General features: G+C 43.0%; 1 protein-coding gene across 3 annotated transcripts in view; it reads right to left on the bottom strand.

The window, feature by feature from the left end:
* The window catches only part of LOC8040758 (pyrokinin-1 receptor), a 132510-nt gene extending 117723 nt beyond the window's left edge, over nt 1-14787 (bottom strand). For 2 of the 3 annotated variants that reach the window (XM_029983563.4, XM_042289448.1), the window contains exon 1: nt 14322-14787. The gene's annotated coding sequence lies outside the window, so the exon portion shown is untranslated. The remainder of the gene's footprint in view (nt 1-14321) is intronic. The other variant, XM_002401136.5, reaches the window with a different exon arrangement.
* Between the last annotated feature and the right edge of the window lie 2983 nt (nt 14788-17770).

Here is a 17770-nt window from a genome sequence, read left to right on the forward strand (position 1 = left end):
AATTTAAATGAGTACAGCGAAACGCTTTTAGCAACGTTAGAACGACGCAGCTCTCCATCTTTTTCTGTTTTGACTGTGACGCTTATTGCAACATTTACAAAATAATAAAACGAAAAAATTAAAAAGCAGGAATTTTCAGTTTAATTTGTGGGCATAACTTTTCGATTTATATTCTTCCGCCTCACAAAACCTTCCCAAAACATCTCCTCAGGGACAAGCTCAAATGTGCTCGTTTCGGAGAGATATATGCTACAATCACTGACAGCTTAAGAAACGATAAGTGTGACGAGCCCTGAGATTCTTATCATGCCTCCGCAGCCAATCAGATACCAGCATTGGCCGATAAGAATACTTAAGAACGAATCACGCCGCACAAAATGTGACCACGATAAGCCACGTCTTTCATTTCTGAGGCTGTCAGTGATGATTGGAGACGTGCGCCAGGAAAAGCGTCGCTGGAGTCTCAATTTGCGATGAACAAAAAAAAATTGGAGCACGCTTAAGGTTTGCCTTTAAGAGCGGAACGCGATATCGTTATCGGGCCCCGTTCCCATCGCCTTCTCATTCGCTTCTCGTGCTCTTTCTGCCAGTGAGCAAAAAGTGCGGCGGACATGGCCAAGTCAGTAGTCTATCTGGTTCCCTACGGAAAGTTTCGTGGGTCCGAAACCCGCCTAAAGGTCTTCAAAGTTTTCTTTAGGGCAAATGAATTACTTGATAAAGCGAAATCATTTGAGACATGCGGCGACCTTTAATTCGCACGCATTACATGTAAGGTTCGATCACTTTCATTCCACGCGTTACGTCACGTTTCACGTGAGCGTTGTGGGTTGTTTGGAAATCTCGCGCGAGGTCATGTGGTTGTAACGTCATGACCCCATGGACCAATCAGAAGTTTTCCACCACGCCACCGACGCCGACTTTTCTGCAACACGAGCTCCTTAACGCTATTACGTTAAAAAACCTCCGCGAAGTCCTTATTTGGATTAATCTTTTGCTTCATCGACGGAAATGTGAGCAATCTCAGACTGTCAACTGTGACCATGTTGGTTTCAGAATGATGAGATGACGCCAAGCTTCCATCGTTATTTTTACACACACCGTCGAACTTGCAGTTCGCAACTGATGATAAATAGTAAAAGATATCCACTCCTGACGTGAAGGCGGGAAAAATGCTGGTCATGACGTCACGAACGGAAACCATAAGGGGGCACCACCGAAACATCCGGGCGCTAATAGGGTCCACACATGGTATGAATGCGACAGCGGTTACCAAGAACAAACACCTTCCATGCTGTCCGGCGCGCAGTGAGCTAGCACTCCGAGGCTTTGCATCTGGTGGTCATCACTAGCTACCAACTCTATTGTTTCCTGCGTGACGATGCGTCATACATTTACTTTGCAAACGTCTCCCCTAGTTTTTCCACTTGACTTGGGAAACGTGGCCCTCCCCCCCCCCCCCCCCCCCATTGTGTGAATTACAAAACACCCAGTGAGTCATTACGAAAATTAAAAAAGCGCAAAAGACAAGGGTAAGAGGGAGACAACACAGACAAAGCGCTTGTCCTGTGTTGTCTCCCTCTTGTCCTTGTCTTTTGCGCTTTTTAATTTTCGTAATGTTTAACCAACTAGGCCAACAAATCATTTTGATCCAGTGAGTCTATTGGCCCGCAAAAAAACGTGGGCGAACCAATGCGGAGCGCAAGTTTGTCTGCCGTTTGAGCAACGGTTACACTGACTTCAGAACGCCAAGCTCTGATTGGGTCTGATTGGGAGGACAGTGGGTAGTCCTCAAGGCAGCTTGCATTGAGGTCACCAACTATCGCTTCATTGGAGCCAATCAGAACTCTGCGTTCTGATGTCAGTGCAACCCCTGCGCAAGAGGCAGACCAACTTGAGCTCTGCATTGATACAATCTCCAAACGCTAATAACAAAACAAAAAAAAAAATGCTAGAACGCCAAAAAAATTGTGGCACCAAGCGTGTTGTTTTATGTGTCTGAGTGTCTAAGTGCAGACTGTTTTTCTATACTTCGTTCATCTCTTAGCTGACAGTGCGGGGGAAGCTGCGGAGTCAGCAGACAAATCGAGCGCCTTTCATCACCTGACCTGTTCTCTGCATGTGGGTAAGAGCGGGTGCGTGATCAGTTGGGGAAAGATAGACGTATCACTGGTCGAACGAGGACCTGGTCTCCACAGCGTTGTCAGCTTAGAAGCAAACGAGGGATAAGTGCACGTATATTTTCTACCTTTGGCACTTTCATGTGCTTTGCGGAAGAGTAGGCGCACTGAGTGTTATAGAGTACATAGCCTCTGCGCACATGCCCCCTCCCAGTTTGCACACGTCTGGGGTTTTAGCGCGTCTGTATTTACCCAGCTCGCAGACCCTAATTAGGCCTCCTTCACTGGAGTAATCCTTTCCTTCTACCGAACCACGGCCTAGACGCCCGGAGCTTCGGAATGATTATCGACATTCCTTAAATAAACACGAGGCAAAGGACCCATACGCAAAAGACGTCCGTGTCTTCCGCAAGACACTGGCGAGAAAGAGCAAAACCACAACACGATGCTCTCCGCGTGCTCTGATGATATAGGATGACCCACTTCTATCGGCGGCAACAATGGAGCCCCGAGAACGACCGCTCTCAAAACACACGCGCGCTCCAGCCACGCGCGAGATCGGTTTATTTGCGGTGTGCGGTCACCGATGCGCTAGAGAGAAGCCGCCAATGGCCCCACGTGGCGGCGAACAAAGCACACATCTGGAGTGAACGATCCGAACACCGACATGGTCCAAGCAACAAAGGGTTAACTTCGCTCACTTGTCAAGAGTGTACCGCAGTTGTTTTCGCTGCCCCAGTGCCCATCGAGTGTAGGGCCGGGAAGTGGGTAATCCTAGACGTCGGGCAAGTCAGTTTTCGTCCCGAAATGGGAAACCCACTAGGGAAAACGCGGTGCTAATGTTGGAATTGGGTTGTTGCGTTTTGGTCGCACGTGGCGGCGAGAGCCATGGTGTTTGTGTGGTCGCTGAGACATAAACTGTGCGTTCTCTTATTGCGTGGATGTTATGTGTGAGGTAGTGCATATATAGGCATCCCGGGTCGTAGGAGTAAAAACGTGCGTTTATGGGAACATTAGACGCCATCGAAATGTAAATTACTTAGACGTAGAGTAGGTTGTTCACAGGCTTTGTTCATCAAAGGCGGTGTTAACAGAGTGTAGAGAGAACCCGGATTCTTTTTCCTCTCACAACACCAAATTTTTAATGTGACCAAGCTACGTGCCGAAAAGTTTTTATTGACCCGAGGGAATTCAATCCGAGTTTCCCTTCTCTAAGCAGTGAGGCCGGAATGCCCTGCAACTAGCTTTGCGGAGAATATTCACGGCTCATTTACCATTAAAACCTCGCACGATCCCACCAAATTCTCGGTCGGGAGAGTAGGTTAATCCTTTATGAGGGCGGTCTACACACTTTCAAGGTCGTTTCCTGTAGGACCTCATTATTACAGTACATCATCCGCTGAATGATTTATTATATATTGATCCTGCTGACGTAGTTTGACTCACAGAAGCACTTGATCCGGCGGAAGTACGCCATTGCGTAGTTGAGATTAAAAGTTACGGGGGCCAATGGAGTAGTTTAAAGAAGTCCTGATTAACTGACTTCAACAACTGTCCTAAAAGTATTTTTGTTTGTTAGGAATCGTGGAATTCTAATGAACTCTTATCACACATATATAGATTCGTGCTCCTGCAATAATATATTTCTTTCACGCAAAAAAAAAGGAGAAAAAGAAAAACGAGGTGCAAGTAAGTTAGGGAAGGCTAAACATAGTAAGTTAACTCGAGACTGGGGTTTCATTGAAGGACGATACAAATACATGGAAGTCACAAAAGACTTCTATATGTTTGTGTGGACAGCCTCGAATAAAATAACCAAATAAATTCTTCCACTGAGCTATATCAACTCCCGGAAGACTTCCAAAAGTATAGTTTTGTAGGAGATTTACTCGCACTAGATAGCAGTTTTGAGTCGTTGGTTTTAGGACGGCTACCTGGAAAACGCAGACAAGTGTAATTTTTTTTTTAATTTTAGAACTTTGATAAACTTACTACTTCCTGGTATATCTGCAATGTTTATTGTAGTTGTCTTTTCTATTTTAGTCGGACGTTTCCTAGCCAAGAATAGTTTCCAATACTACGAAATATATTATAATGAACCAGCCTCGCGGAAGCATTTCACATATCCTCGGCGGTTTACTCAGTGAAGCGTGGATTATTATAGCAGTCTTTGTATTAGATAGGTATAATATTACGAGTTGCGATGATTACTTACTGAATTTATTATTGTGCGTACTGATTGCAGGGAAGTTAGCAGTAAGCCTAGACGTTTGACCTTATATTCTGCAAGAAACAAACTAATATCTTACAAGATAATCTAAACACAAAGCGCCAAAAATTTGTTGTGTGTTTGCTTTAGCAAGAAAGAATCACCACAACCAATTGTAGTTTTTGCGGTTGACAATAAAAGCATAAAACGCGCTTACAACTACACTTCGTTTTTCCTTGTTCTATCGGAGCGATGGCTCCCCTAGGAAGTTCAGTGACTCTTCGGAAATGAACGACGCCACAAATCTTCCCGACTAAACCTACGGGGAATCGTTTTCACTTCAAAACCGAGAAACATAACAAAATATAAAGAAAAGCTTTTGTCTTTCTTTTTAGTTTGCTTTTATGGATTTGTTTTCAAGTCCGAAGGAAACATTAGTGCACCTTAGGGACAACGTTGATGTGATCAGTGTTTAATTTTTGAGATGTTAACGGGAAGGAGAAAGTTATCACGTATGTTGAACCAGGTACGGAATAAACGTATTCTACTCAATATAAAACTAAGTTCCAATGTTCGCATTAGTGGGGTATGGAGTCAAAGTTATTGCAGGTAGCTGACGGGTTAAAAAATAAACAAGAGTAAGAACAATCAGTCCTTGGGCGAAAGGCCTAAATAAAAAAAAAGAGAGTCGCGCATTCAGAGTTTACGGACAGGTCGTAATTTTTGTGGTAAATAAAAGCGGTGGTTTGTTGTTGTTTAATGCAGCCTAATGATTGCCATTCTGTAAAGTTTAGTGCGTAGAAATACAATAAAATATATACGCAAAACAAATTCTTTGAGGTACATTGAGAATTCACTTTCAAGCGAATATCTAAGTGTATAGAACATGTATATTATGTCACTATTACTCTCAATTTGCACCGCAAAAACAAAAGTTTAGCCAGTGTCATTATTATGATCACTGGGTGGAAATTGGTTTTTCCGATATTTTAATTGTTCCATGACTATAACCTCTCTTGAAGAAAATATTTAATACGCCGTTTCTCTTCGACACATAATTACAACTGATCTTCTATACTAGGCATCCTAAGCAGGACCAAATTTACACCGAAAAGTTCATTGAACGGTCGGCAACCCAAACACAGTATCGCCCTATCACCGTCGCAGATTTGGTTACCCACCTCGTGCAACGAGGCGTCACAAGTGCGCGTTAAAAACACGCACATTAATCATGCAACACGCCTCGGTTTTTAGCTCTCGTTTCTCAAGATATCGTCGAGGCATGAGGATCTTTAGAGGGCGCAAACATTTTGGATGTGGTGGCGCCTCGCCTCTGTAATAGGACAGCCATGATGAATTGCCCACACAAGAACCGCTAATGGGCGTATTCATAAAGCGACGGGGGCCCGCATCTCGAATAGACGGGAGCATTGGTTTCATCAGCGACTATCAGCGGGAGGAACCTTTTTCTTCTCAGAAGGGTATAAGATGATGGATCGTGGTCTTTAGACACAAGGAGTGCGCTTGTCTCCGATGGTTAGTTCCGAAAAGGCCCGTACTCGTACACACTCGTAATCGCGCTGGTGCTGGATATTTGCATCCCCAGCCGTGCACACCCCAAGACGTTGTGAAAGTGTGCCTGGAGGCGTGCACCTATGCGTAGTGTTTCGGGAGAGAAATAAACCGTGTTTTGTTAGGTGTGTGTTTTTTGCTCTGTGGTACTCAGATAAGCTCCACACACGAGGAGCGCCGACTCAAATGAAAATATAACTATGGTCACCTACAACTTAAGAAAACGCAGAGCGTGATGGATATCGAGCATCTATATTTACGCTACGCAGTCAAGCAGGTTGCGATATTTGACAATATGAACGTCAAAGAACAAATCTTGAGGCAGAAACCGTCAACATAATAATTGTCACACCTTGCGTTTCTTAACATCTTTGTGACCGAACAGGTTTTGCAAGATGGTAAATTGTAAAACCTAACATTTTTTTGTTCATCAAACATAAGTAAAGACTCTTTTTTTCTGATTCAACAGGTATAGTGTCAAATGGATCGTGTATATAAGTGGCTCTGCCAAAATATATAGAGTTTAATAATACATAAAGTTTATCAAAGCTTGTGAAAATGAGCGAAAGACAAAACAAAAAATCTCGTAAATCTTGGAGTTCTAGTCACATCTACATACGACGTAGAGATTTGTGGGTGTTCAAAATGCTTTTCCGAATGTTAATAGGGAGTGTTAAACGGTTCCATTGCGGTACTTAAGATTAAATTTTATTTTCGTTTGTAGGACAGACCGGATGTCATGTAAATAATGTGCCTGAACTGTAAGTAAACCTCAAATAAATAAAAACATTTGTGTGTAATATTAGCGCTATATGTTAGGTGGGTTTGGACGTGCATGTCGTAAATAATTTTTAATGGAAGCCATGCAAAATGTCGTAACCTCTCGGATTTAGGGGGCGCCGTAATCTGAATGTTTGAGTCAGTAGGTTGTACCAGATTTTGCAATGCCTTACCAACTAATTTTCCTGGTTATAATATAAGGCATATTTTACCTCAAGCTCTAGTTTCGTTGGACCGGCAGGCTGCTAGGCTTGGTTTAAGATTGAGTAATCTATAATCTACAACGAGTGTCCTAGATGGCAATAGACGATTTTTTATTGCCTAAACTAAATTAAACACATAAAAGAACAAATTATAAAGGGCCTACGGCTTACACAAATGATTAGTGGATCGGAAACTTTCACGCAATTGGAAGTTATTATGTAATGGTATCTAACTAAATCACTTAGTACAATTTCGAAACGCCCATCCACGGAAGGAATTCATCATCAATAATGGTACAGTTCATGGTATCGGTGTTTTGGCACCTTCGAGTATTTCTTTCCATTAGAGGTCAGTTAAATAACGGATTGTTTAAGGGGGTATGGTTAATTAGGATGATGGCTCTGGCTTCAATTCCTTCAGACTCACAATGCTTATCAGAGGATAAGATTAAGGCACTGCCCTGTTTTGAGTTAGTGGTTTCTGTCCGATACCATGTCGGTTATTGTATTGTGTTATTGTGTTGTAAAAAAGAAAGAAAATCTGCAACCGCATATATATATACAAGAGCCACATTAAGTCCACGAAAGAACACATTCAACAGGACTCTCTACAAAGAGAGGGAATTAAAATAGCAACTCGAGTACAGATCACAAACGGTTTTTCGACTGTTTCCGATCAAAAGAAGAATACTTAAAAGGACACTGAAATAAAAACAAATATTTTCACAAGTTTTAATAAAACACGTTATTAAAAAAAGAACGAAAAAACATGTGGAGCAATGTTTAAGACGCCAGACGCAATTTAGGTGAAGAAGAGGAAGGTCACAACCCGCTAAGCCCCGCCTTTTGCTCACAAGGTACTTACATCTCTCATTGACTGGAGTGAAAAGTGTTTCTTGTGCCGTAATCCTTATTTATTCGACAATATTTTTCTGTTCGAGAAACAAATAATCTTGATAGGGTCATAATTGTTTTTAACAAAATATCCGGAGATTGCCTTTCCCGCCTGGGTTTAAAACAATATAAACATGGCTGGTGGTGTTTCCGGTATGATCAGCGAGTGTAGCACGTCTATTTTTATGAGTGCGAGTCGTTTTGCGTTCGCCGAAGTGTTTAGAAGATCTCCTCAACCGACGTAGCTTGTAGCAGACAACTGTCGCAAGTACGCGCCTGAAGCGCTGTACGGCTGCTTGTTTTGGAAGTGGTACTGGCCGAAGCCTAGCGTCCCACATAAACTACTTTGTTTTGTCTGGATCGATTTGTTGATTTGACATGTTGACGCTGAATAAAGATAATGGTTGCTGCAAAAGTGGCCCCGCTGCTCTGTGACTTGTGCAACCATAGTGATTGCAAATAATATAGTACCGAGAAGATAACTTGACAGGTAAGAATCTACGACCCATTTCTCTGGCGTCAAGTTCGTCTAGGTATGGCCCCGTTTTTTGTATCGAAGGGCAAGTAGCGCTCAATTATTGTAGAGCACCGGGCTAGCCAAACGAACATTTCATTATTCCTCATGACACTCACCCACCTTGCTCGCAGATGCCATGCGAACAAAAAAAAAGAGAAAAAACCCCTAGAAGCGGGAAGGACTGCATATTTATTTGGTTAATTTGTTTTAGTCCTCTTGGTCGCTTTTTTACCACACACCCAAAGACGCTTAGAGACGCTTGTAGGGGTCGAGAAACTGAGGGAGATGAAGAAAGTAGAGCGCGGTGGACGTCAGAATGTTGAGCTCTGGTTGGGATGATTACTGGGTAGACCAAAAGCTAGCTGTCTTTTGTCTTCACTAAACTCACTGAAAGCGTTAGAATGCGGAACGCCGGCGTTGGGCCTTTGGTTGTCGCATTCCAATGCGTTCGAGGAGTGCAGTGGAGCCAAAGGCAGCCTTTGTCTCCACTGCACTCGTTCAGTACGTTAGAACGTGGAACGCGGGCTTCCGGCGTTCGGACAGGGTTCGTCTTTCCCATTCCGCGAATGCAGTGGGGATAGAGGTAGCTAGGCCTTAGGTCTACCTACTAATAATTCGAATCAGAGTTCGGCGTTTTGACGTACCCTCGCGCTCTCCTTTCCTTTTCTAAACCAGTTTCTCGGCGTATTGGACCGTTACTTGAGCATGATGAAACGCTAGAACGCCGCTTTTACGGTTGCGTCTTTCGAGCGCTGCAAACGGTTTTATACGGTGGTGGAATGGCAGACGAACGCAGGCGACGGCGGACGTCGACGCGCCGCTTTCATGGCCGCGTCATTCGGGCGTTGCAGACGACGATAGACGGTGGTGGTGTCGCAGACGTTGCCGGAGGCTGCCGTGCGTCTGCTCTCGAGACCAGCAGGCGGTGTCCGACTCCGGACTAGACGCACCGGATGTCGGGGCAGGAAGACTCTAAGCTGGCGAGCGTGTTGGGCCGAGCAGCCAAGCCAATCCAGTAGTAATGGGTGGGGACCACTGATCTGTGGGTGGGGCTTAGAGCGGGTCGTGTCCGTCACCTACATTCCGTCTAACGGCTTAAATATTTTCTGAAAATCTTATCGTCGTGCAATAACTAAAACAAAATCATACGTGTCCCACTTAGGCCTTTTAAAGAGCAGAGCATATACATCGTACATCCAACAGTGCGTGAGACTTGGCGGCAGCCCTTGCGTTACAGCTCACTACGCTTCCGACCGCAATTATAACATTGCTGCCCTCCCCGCCCCCCCCCCCCTCCCTCAAAAAAAAAAAAAAATCCCGATAGAGCGAATAAACAGCCAAGCACGACACCAAGTTAAAAGTTTTCTTGGACAGTCTGAACATTTAGTCGTGCCATAAGAAGGGGAACCGGCGAGGAAACGAACGGCATAATTGTTACTCATCTGAGTGCACTTCTTGGAAATGTCAAGGGAGACAAAGGGAACCAGGGTCAGGAATGACTAAGCCTATTTGTCTCCACCGAAAACAGAGTGGGACCAACCGCGCAGCTGGGGCGCTGCCAGAAACCTCGCGACTTGGAGAGGAGGGAAAACCCCGCTGAAATGTTGGCCACTGGGGCAAGCACGCAGGAAGCATCCGCGGTGGCGGCAAGATTCCGCTTTACCCCGTCTCACTGAAAGCTCTGGGACGACGACGCGTACTTCGGCTCTCCCCTGAGAAACCGAACCTCCCTCGGCCTTTGAAACAAAAAAACATAAAGTTTAAGTATGAAAAAAAAAGAACTTAGCGTTAACTCGCAGATAACGCACAAACCAATGTCCTACTTGCGTTGATAAGCATTCTGCCTAATTCCGCAAGCTCAGAATGCTATTTTAGGCCCGCTCGTTCCGAGCACGAACGTGGAAAAGAGCCTACATATTTAATGAAATCCCGGACAATATTACACATTGTGAGGGTGAGAGCCCGAGGTCAGGGTCGCGGCTGTGACGCATGCCGAGGTCCGGACTTTGTTGCCTAATAATCCAGAGTGCCACTTCAGCTCGGCCGTCGCCAGACACAACGAATTGGCAGCCCGCATTTTGCGCTACAGTTATGTAATCGGGAAATAGCGGGCACTTTCCGATTCGGTAAGTGCTTAATGTGCTGCGTTCGGGAGTTCGCACGAACCGAATTGATGGGAATGATGTCCAGAACATGCCTCTTTTTACTTCTATAGCCGCGGTATGTTGTAATTTCGTGACTAGTTAACTGCTATTGTTGTCGTCCTATTGGTATTGAGTTAAGCCCAATCATGGGACACACGTGGGACGTTGATTATTGTCTTAACAGAGAAACACCGATAGACACTCGTTGGTGTTAAAAATACGAAATCTGTTAAAACAGAAAAACACCGATAAACATATACGTTCGCGCTAAAATTTAGGGTCCATTGAAACCGAAAAAACACAGCTTTCTGGTCAAAATTGCTCCAGCTAAGAATATATATGTATAGATAATCACTGTTTAAAGCGTAGATCCAGAAACAAATCACATAAATACACCGTTATTTATTAAAAAAAACAAGAAAAAACATAAACACCGAAAAACATTCGCCGATTTCCCTTATACGTAAACAAAGGAAACTATACGGCCTAGATATACGGTATCTATGGTCGAACTCTAGGCTTGCCGCTGAACTTGAATTTCAGCGTTTAATCGCTGACTGACTTATACCGGTCGTGTGGAATACATCTAGGCTTAAGGATTTAGTTTTTATGTTTTGGAAATAAATTGGCGCGTTAGTATTGTAAAATGAAAAAAAAAAAAAATAAGAGACGGTTAAAATCATCTGTACTGCCGAATTAGAGCGCAGTTCTTGAGGAGGAGGAGGGGAGGGTCACGTGTGACGTCACGAAGGCAAAATTTTCCGCCTAAATTTGTCGGGAGATGTTTCTGCTAAGTTTAGCGGAAACGTTTCCCGCCAAATCTATCGGGAAATTTTTGCCCTCATGACGGCACGTAGGACGTCAATATAGGAAACGTCCCATAATGCAACCCGCGGTTACGTCGACGGCGACGTCGCTCAAGCCGGAAACGGGCATCTTAAAGCAGCGCTTTGAAAGAACGCGTGAAGCTACGCAGTAAGGAGTGGCTCCTCAAATAAATTTCATATTGTCACACCTCAACGTGTGACTTAGCTGTAGCCAAATCATTTTATTAAAACGCATCTTTTTTTTTTTTAATAAATAGTCTGATGCAAATGACACAATCAGTCACGGCCACATTTTCGCTGTACTTTGGCGTTCCTAAGTGTGTATCTCTGAAAGTTAGGCTTTTTTTTGGTGCTGACTGTTCATAGTGATGGCGATGATAATTTAATATGGTGTCAACGCATGTGTGAGATATATACCGGGTGTTCATTTTTAATTCGAACAGATTTGTTACAAAACATTCGTAAAAGATTCACTAGTACCGTTTGCGCAGGTGAGTTAGACGGCCAGGGGGACATTATGTGGGTGTCTAATTTTTGCGATAAGTCGGCTAATAAATTAAAATTCGTTAGATAACTTTTTAATTTGTGAAAATACACATGCCGTTCCAATTAGAAACGCACTGAGCGTCCTCGTAAACCACTAAATCAACTCTTTTTTGAACGACTTGAAACAGGCTCAAAACCAGCACTGACGGAAAGCGGATGACTGGATTATCATCGCGTTCCGCCACTGCTGGCTTTGCGCTTGTTTCAAGAATGGTACCTTTGGTGCGCCCCCGAGTTTCAAGTCGTTCAAAAAAGAGTTGATTTAGTGGTTTACGATGACGCTCAGTAAGTTTCTAGTTGGATCCACATGTCTATTTTCACTACTTAAAAAGTTAATTAACGTGATTTAATTAATTACCCGGCTTATCGCAAGGATTAGCCGCCTACATAATGTCTCACTGGCCGTATAACTCACCTGCGCAAACCGTATTAGTGCAGCTTTCATTAATGTTTTGTAATAAATATGTTGGAATTAAAATGGAACACCCGGTATATATACCTTAAACATTCGTTGACACCAATTATAAATTTCTTCTGAAGGTTTACCAACATCTTTTAGTGGATTAGTTGTAAAAATAGTCATTCCCCCTAAAAAAAACTTATTCTGCTTTAAGGTTAGCAACTGAACAAAGAAAACCGCAGTTGTTTCCGCAACAAATGAACTAAAGTTGACATATATTAACAATTTCAAATGTTTTTTTTAATAACATGCCTGGCTTATTAAAAATATTACTGTAACTAGTCTAGGCATTTATATCAGTAATTACTGGATTCTCGTATTTAAATTCGATAACTTTCCTCATGCTCGTAAATACGGTTCACCGATATTCAAATAATCTATCCACACTGTGCGAAAACACCTGTGGCCGGTCAAGTCACATTTATGCAGAAATTGAAGAAGAGGAGGACGCGACAGAACACCGAGCTCTGGTTGCAATGAATAGTGGGCAGACGAAAGGCTATCTGACTTTGCTTCCACTGCACTCGTCGTACAGTGCAGTGGAGTCAAAAGCTGCCATTGTCCTCACTGCACTCGTCGAACACGTTAGTTAGAACGCGCAACTCTGCCGTCCAGTGTTAAAACACTGCAATGAAAGACAGCGGCAGCTGGCTTTAGATGATCTACCCACTAATCATGCGAACCAAAGCTCAGTAAGCTGAGGTCACCACGCTCTCTGGTCTACCCCTCTTTCTCATTTTCTGCGCGCATGGACGCGTTTCAAAACTCTCTAGTTCAGACAGTGTCCGAACCGGGAACGTTTATGAGATTCCTGAACCGTGGCCTAAATGACCGGTGAAATGAACATTTTACAAAAAAAGATATATTGGAAACAGAAAAGTATACGGCACAATGTAGATTCCACTATGTAGTGAAGGATGACGCAAGGTGCTTTGAGGTACGGGATGGGCAATCCGCCAGGGTATTTTCGGGGCCGACTCTGAGTTTTTGACTGTATTTATAAAAAAAAAAAAAAAGAACGTCCCAGAGCTTGCTAGATCTGCCTTCGTTTATTTAGGGAAATGATATGTGCACAAAGAAAGCACGCAGGTGGAAAACTAATAAAGAAATAGCGAATGTTGCCGACGTCATGAAAATGTTACATAACTGCCGTCGTCAATTTCTTGACAGTGAAAACTGACAATTTGCTTAGCATACCCATTGAATTTTACATAAGAGTACGTCAGATAAAACGGCTACGATCGATGATGGCAAGCCAAAAACCGCGACGGTATAAAATTTAAGTTTTTAGCACAAAACTCCTATCAAAAATTTCTTTTGAAACTCCAGACAAACTAACAGAACGCTCATGTTTTTAGAGTTGGAAAGAAAATGGGGCAGTTAAAAAGACGTCTGACTTCCAGCTAAAGAAAACCCCGGTAAGGAATTTCCCCCGCATATTCGTATATCGTTTCTAACTATGAAAGTTGCCATTAGCCCGAAAAATTCCGTTGAAGCTGTCCCACCGAACTCGTGCTGGAACATCTGCATTCTTATGCTAAGCAATTGACTTTACTATGGACGAAGTGTGCTAAAAGTGTATAAGAAATTTGCACAAATCTCCGAGAAAAAAACAACCAATAGATATTTCTTCAACTCAAACGGTATACTATTTATCCAGATGACTGAATTTATAGGACGTTTGCTACCTGCTAAAAAAAAAACCTGTCGCTAAACAGTTCGAGCATGGTTCAAATATTTAGTTAAAAGACTAATATAACACTGACACGTCACAATACAAAAATACAAGTTTTAAACTTCTCCAAAGTTTTCTAGCAATCTGGAAAATATTTTTTCATGATGTCAAGAAATTCCTGGATTAAAATGGGAAATTAAGCTTCAAGAGAGTATGCGCTTCAAGTTGTTTCACCGTATTACACAAATTTCTTATAGGTATTTTGTATATTTTATGCAAAAATAGTTTTTTTCTCACGCAGACAAAGCTTTCGCGAAAAAGTATCAAACCAGAAATGTTTTAACGGCACCGATATGAAAAGAAAAAGTGTTACTCACTCGCAGACGTTACGGAACAAAGGTTCAACCAGCCCGACGTGGGTGGGCTCTTAGGGCAGAGCGCCGCAGATGCTGAGAAGAAATCCAAGTCGACGTATCACGACAATTCGAAGATTTCCTTTTAAAAAATTTAACACGGAGCTTTGAAAAAAATTGTCAGGCTTACGACTTTTTCCAGGTAGAAGTGTTCTTGAAACTCCCACTTAAAAAAAAAAAATTCTCAGAAAATTACAATTGAATGTTTCCACTAGCAACACGTCCCAAACTTAGAAGCGGCACAGCAGACAAAGAAGAGGTACCGGAAACGTGCCATGCAAACATCAATGCATCTGCAATGCACCGGCAACACAACGTAAAAGTTCGACACTCGCGAACCATGGACGCTCGCTTCGGATCAGTTCAAACACAAACCCCAAGCCAGCGCACAAGAAACACATCCACACGATGAAGTTGCGCGTTCTGAACTGATCTCGCGGCCGCGGGGCCCAAACTCTCCGGGCCAGGGTTCCTCTCTCCCTTTCCCTCGAACGAGCGAACGGTGAAGAGAAGGAAACGAGCGTCGCTACGTAGAGGACACGTGACGACGTGACGTCACGATAGATCTCTTCTTTTTTTTTTGCTCCGTTTCGTCGCCCACACTTTGCGGAAATGAGAAGCGGCTCGGTTTCCGGTTGGGGTTTGTGACGTCGGTCATGAGGTTGAATTGCGTCACACAGGGTTTTTGTTGGCACTGCTCTTTTGTCCGAAAGTTGAACGCGCTTCCTTGTTTGTAGCCCGTTGAGGGAGATGGAATTTCAAAGTGTCGGGAGTAGGTTTTTTGACTGATGAGGATAATAGTAAACGTTTAAGAATCATTACTGTACAGTGCAATGAACGATTGCCTTCTTGCTAGTATATTCGTACCCATAGATGCTCTTTATCGTACTATCCCTAGTGCAAATGTATTAATGTGGCCAACAAACGTAAGCGGACAAATACTATCTTAAATAAGCTTGATTACGCCGGATAGTACTGTAATTTATACTACTAAGTTCCGATATGTTTATTGTAGCAATCATAATAATGCTTTTTTTCTTTCTTAAATACGGCACTTGTTTATACGTCTCAGTACAGTTCTTGGCTAGTTATATGAAAGTCTACTCGGCTTGTTTTACAGAACTTTAGTCTGAGGCTCTGTAAGAGAAAGGCACTGTTTCGTTGCTTCGACAAAGTCAGCATTCGGCCCAGAGGTTTCGAAAAACGTCGGACAGTTAATCCAATGTCTGATTCAATTAAAGGTTTTCTCTAAATAACGAGAATCATTTCCCAGCGTGCGGACACATAAATGAACCTTCTTTTGCTAAACAGCATGTCAGCTCTACTGCACTCACTTACAAATATTTCTTGCTTCTAAAATGTGAAAACTCCGTGCCGCACGCTAAGGAATTAAGGTACGGTGACACGTTTTTCGTGTAAAAAAAGAGGGTGCAAGCGTGAAAAACACATAACTGCAAATAGGTACAGCGCACGAGAAACTTATCACGAACTGACAGTAGTCATCACAACTACGAGCGTGTTGGAGATTCCTTACCTTGGGCGCCGACTGGCGAGTAACACGTTGGCATTCGCAAGTATCCTGTATGTTTAAATTGCACAAAAGTGACAATGTCTTTTTCTTAACGAGTGCAACTTGTTTAACAGTGTGCACTCGTCAATTCGCAAATGCATTTGGCATTTGCAATGCCTGAAGTTTCCATGGAAAAAAAACTAACATGCATGTTGCTGGATAAACAGGTTTAGCCTAGTCTGTGAACATTTGCATTGATAGCTCTAATCTTTAGAAAGAAATGTGCGACCACAATAAAAGAAGAAAAAGCTGTAAACGCGTTTTGCGGTTTTCTTTTTTTTAATTTCTCGATAAAATTTTTAAAAGTGGTCGACTGACACTTTTTCAGCCTTTCCAGTATTGCATGCATAAATAAGCAGTAACGTGGAATCAAGCGAAAGAACAAGGTAAAATATAATCGTATGTTATTTAACTAAACAGTTGAAACAGGTGCGTCGGAGACACGACACGAGACGAGACTTGTATACCCACTATTTATTTTTATTTTCAGATGGCGTTTGCCCAAGAAATTAGCCCGTTATAAGTAAAACCAGTAAACTGTAAGATGGTATGCTTTGCCTCAAACCATGTCGGATTGCCAATCGGCAAAACAATCTAGAGTGGCAGGATCGACTGACGCGAGTCTAAAAATATATTTAAATGCACAAAAAACAACAACAAAAAAGTCTGCTCTATAACGATATTAATTCCCGGAGAACTAGAACAAGGGAGACAAAGGACAAACACAAAAATCTCCAATCACAGCTAGGTACACTCCACTGGAAATTTTGAAATCCCTGGTTTAATACCAAGAAGGCGTTTATAAATATATATATTTATTTTTTATTTTTTCTAAGTCGCACAGCAGTTATTTGTTAGCCGTCTTTGGAGATTTGTTTCTATCCTTTTTCTCCCATGTTTCCGTTTCTCCGGGGATTATCATCGTTACTTTGTTCTGCCCGCTGCACCATTTGGATTTAATTGCATTAACAGTGCGCTCTGTTGCATTGAGCTTAACGAAACTCCACGCTCAGTACCACAGCAACGACAATGTTTTTTTTTTTTTTTTTTTTTTTTTTGTTAGGTCTTAACACATTTTCAGCTTGGCGATTTTTCGAGCTTCTTTCGTAGACTGCACCGATCATCTCTTCCACGTGGATGGGGGGAAAGTAGACGCTGCATATTTCTCGGAGTGCGTAAATAAACTTTCTCGATATTTGTAAAGCAGTGTGTGCCAGTTTGGCTCAAGTTTAGAAACTATTTCCCAGACCCAGAGTAAACATATTAAACATATCAAAAGGCAAGGATCGGTGTGACCATTAGATGTTACGAATATCATATTGGCGGTCAAATTAAAACGTGTCACATACTCAGCGCGCTCGAGCAATTAGAATTCTTCCATATGAAGTAGAATCTTGCGATACCATAGGAACGCGAAGGCGAAGGTCTGAGGCCCCACACCCGAGAAACTGTACCAGTGGGTCATAGCGTGCGCGCCGGTTAAGACGACGACCATGAGAGCCTCGAGGAAATGACCTTCCGCATCGGTTCCATCCAAATAAAACCGTGCAGTGTCACGCTATGGGCTTGTGGTGTCTATCGGGATCGAACAAAAAAAAAACGACGGGCAATCTTTTAGCGTAGGTTTTTGTACGGGGCACGGTATGGCGACCCAGAAACGGTTTACTGACCTACTCTCAGTGTCAGGTGCCAGTCACGGGCCGTCCAACGAACGACACATCCAATTAGCTCGATTGTCCGTTATCTCGACTCCCTAATGGGGATAAGCTGGATTGTCCTTCCTGTCCTGGTTGATTTGTATACCTCTGAGCCTAATGCGGAACCTAAGGATGATCTTTAATCG

The sequence above is a fragment of the Ixodes scapularis genome, unplaced genomic scaffold, assembly GCF_016920785.2.
Source record: "Ixodes scapularis isolate PalLabHiFi unplaced genomic scaffold, ASM1692078v2 PGA_scaffold12__126_contigs__length_90152505, whole genome shotgun sequence".
Lineage (NCBI taxonomy): Eukaryota > Metazoa > Arthropoda > Arachnida > Ixodida > Ixodidae > Ixodes > Ixodes scapularis.